The sequence below is a fragment of the Papaver somniferum genome, chromosome 9 (assembly GCF_003573695.1).
Source record: "Papaver somniferum cultivar HN1 chromosome 9, ASM357369v1, whole genome shotgun sequence".
NCBI classification, from domain to species: Eukaryota; Viridiplantae; Streptophyta; class Magnoliopsida; order Ranunculales; family Papaveraceae; genus Papaver; species Papaver somniferum.
This window is the reverse complement of record NC_039366.1, coordinates 86351001-86354475: the sequence shown is the minus strand read 5'-3', so window position 1 is coordinate 86354475 and position 3475 is coordinate 86351001. Positions and strand designations below refer to the sequence as shown.

At 35.5% G+C, this 3475-nt stretch overlaps 1 long non-coding RNA gene across 1 annotated transcript; it reads right to left on the bottom strand.

The window, feature by feature from the left end:
* Positions 1 to 512: 512 nt before the first annotated feature.
* Positions 513 to 3231, bottom strand: LOC113313798. The gene is made up of 3 exons (XR_003342052.1): positions 1939 to 3231; positions 1208 to 1291; positions 513 to 705 (listed from the first exon to the last, which is right to left on the bottom strand). It is a non-coding gene; the product is annotated as an uncharacterized LOC113313798 (long non-coding RNA).
* Between the last annotated feature and the right edge of the window lie 244 nt (positions 3232 to 3475).

Here is a 3475-nt window from a genome sequence, read left to right as displayed (position 1 = left end):
TTGACTTTATAACTATCGGTTTTCTGAAAGATCTAAATCACACTAAACGCCTATGATCGTCACCTCTGAATGCAGTTTCCCTGTCAAGGTTGGCCAAGCCCAACAATGCCTTCCTACGAACAGAGAAAACACAACCTTCACTATTTCTCAGTGCTGGATTAACAAAATACTAACTTACTAATATTAATTAATCTTTAAACTTCTATCGTAACTGGTTTAACCTACACTTTTTACTTCATTATAAACAAATCAATCAATCAAATAATTCTTTTAATTATAGATAGTTTTAGTGATTAAGATTTATCTCACAACCCAACCCAGTTATAAACTAATCTAGGTCACTAACTGGCACTGGCTAATCCTAATGTTTACCATATAAGATCTAATAGTGAGCTCTGATACCAACAATGTGGCGCCCTCTAAACTAGCAGTTGACTAATCCAAGAGATTAACTAAATAAAGATGCACTAAGAAACTAAATCATTTACTTAAACATTCAATTTAGAAATCTGTTACAAAAACTTAACCCAAAAACTATCCCTGCTCTGAAATATATATATACAAGCACTACTCTCAAATTATATATATACAATAGTCATTTGGTTTTCAAAACAGAATATACAACATAATATACATAACAGAAGATAACTATTTCGGATTAATTCCTCGAAGCTTTCGCTGCGCGACTCTGATCTGTCTCTGAAACTGAAAGTGGGAATGGGTGAGCACGTTATCCCTAAAAGGGTTGCCCCGCAGGAATAATATTTAACTTTAAAGAAATCATGAGCAAGATTTGACATCAAAGTGACTAAGTCACTGGAAATGCACAAACATGTATATGGACAAACTCCTTCTTTAAACAATATATATTAGTGATGCCGGGTTTTCCACACCTACATAGCTATATTGATGCCGGGTTTTTCCACACCTAATAAGCATAAAAGCTGAATTCATGTAGATATAAATATGAAGGAGTGTATCCTATATACCACACGTGGAAATTCTCATTTCCCATTACAATTCATAATGACGACAAACATTACAAGCCCTTTCCAATTCATGGAAGATTCAAAGAATCAACAGAACAATCGTAACACAAATTAAACAATGCATGAAAAGCACGAACAAACAATGCATGAGCTTGTTAAACATAAACTTTTGTAAAAGAAACAAACAATGGTTTCAAAAGAGTTAAAAGTATACCCACCCTTTTGATGACAAGCCAAGCCTACCTCGAGATCCACGATCCACTGGTTCATCATTTGAATCGATCGTTGTTAATATAGACTAACTGTTAATCACACAAGAAGTCTAAGAATTTAGCCAAAATGACTCACACAAGAATCGTACAAGTATATCTAATGGTTCTAAGCCCATTTAAGGTTCTACACCTTTTTATTATCTATCTTTAGCATATAAAAGATTTACTAATTCAATCAGGTTAACTCTATAATCCATAGTTAAGTCTAATGAATATTTCCAAAAAATAATTCAGACCACAAGAGGTCCAAAACATAAAAGTAGGATAACTAAATCTAAGCCCAAATCCACTAAATAAGCCCATTACACAAGGCGTGGTCCACTAGGGTCAATTAACAGTCAAACAAACGGTCAACGGGGTCAACGTCCAACGTCAAGTCAATGTCCTGGTCAAATGGTCATACGGGTCAACTCAGTGAGTTGAAACTGATTTAGACTGAGTTAACTCAGTCAGGTGATCTAAGTCAGACAATAATACAACTGAGTCAGACTGAATAGGTTCAGTCAGACATGCAACAGTTCAGGCCTGAGCCATAAGTACAAGCTAAAGGTTCAACCACACCTGAAACTCTAACCGTAGTTCTATTTCACCAACCTGATTCTATCATTTGATCATTACACAAATAACCCACAATAAAAGAACTCTATAAATTCAATATGATTGTAATTTAAGCCTACCTGCAATTGCAGTTCCAAGCTTTTACAGCAAACACTAACATCACCAATTCAATCCACTCATCTAAGCTTTAACTGCGACTCACACATCATAACTCAACATTATATTTTCTAAACCTCCATGTAATGTCAGCAACACAACCAGATTCAAAACATCTCAGTATACTTCAATATCTCCATTACACCACCTCAACTTCTCTTTCCCATTCCGCCTGCAATACTAGTTAATATTCACTTCAACTCAATAACCACTCCACCAACACATTTCCTGTAACAACATCAACACCAGTTCAGCAATAGACCTCTAACTCCTTTGCACTCCACAATACTACAACAGTAACATCATCTCCACAGTAACAACACATCACTAGCAACCAGTTCATGCACTGCTTAGCCATTACATCTCAAACTCAGGCCATTCAACACAACAACAACAATCACAGCTAATACACAACCCTCTCAAGCCTACAGCTTCCCCAAATCTCATCATTATAGTTCTTTAATTTTATTCTCATAATCATAATTCTCATATCATCACATTCCTATACTCTGTAATCATCTTAAACTCAATTTCACTCGGCAGCATCTTAAATCAACAATTTAACCATCAATTCTTCTAGTATTATAATTAAAGAAATTTAACAACTTACCCAAGTTCTACATCCTCTGAATTACTTCACTGAGTTCCTTCTTATGAAACCCTAACTCCCAGTATCATCTTTCAATTGTTGTTCTTCTTCATCTCAGATTCACCATAACCTCCAACCAAGCTTACCCATCATCTATTTCTTTTGATTCTTCTATTCACCCACTTCAGAAACCCCAATTTTTCAATTGAATCAATCTTCACTGCTAGCACAACCCTGCTTCACTCAATTCTCTAATTCATGTAAACCCATCTCCAATTAATCTTCCAAAGCTTCAAATTCATCTTCTACAGCCTCTCTGAATTTCTTACAAACCCTAACTCACGGATTCTACATCGAAACAACTTCATATCACTCAATTAGACATAAAACCATCTTGATTCATGCTCCTAGAACACCAGTTTCATCTCTTAATTATTCGCTGAGCTTTTTGTATAAACCCTAACTTCTAATTTAATTCCTCCTTCGAGTCTGAATCAACAACAAACAAAGACACCATCACTATCATCTACTCCATGATCTTATGCACCTCCCGCCGATCACAAAGCTTCCTTTTAATTTCTCATACATACGCAGAAGAAGAAGAATAGCAGAGGAAGAAAAAGAAAATGAGAAGATGAAGAAAGAAGAAAGAAAAGAAGAATAGAGAATGAAATTCTCTTCGGTGGTTTTGGTGATAAGACCAAAGATAAATTATAGGACACCACTTGATTAGAAAACGGCATCCGACACGTGTCTGTGTTGCATTAAAACCGTTTATACGAGAAATGACGATTTCACCCTTCTTATTAAACTCATGATATATTCTTTGTCCGATATCCGAATGACACGTTCGAGTAGTCCATTCCGCATAACTTTTCGAAACCTATCCAACGGTTCTATTTTCGTATCTA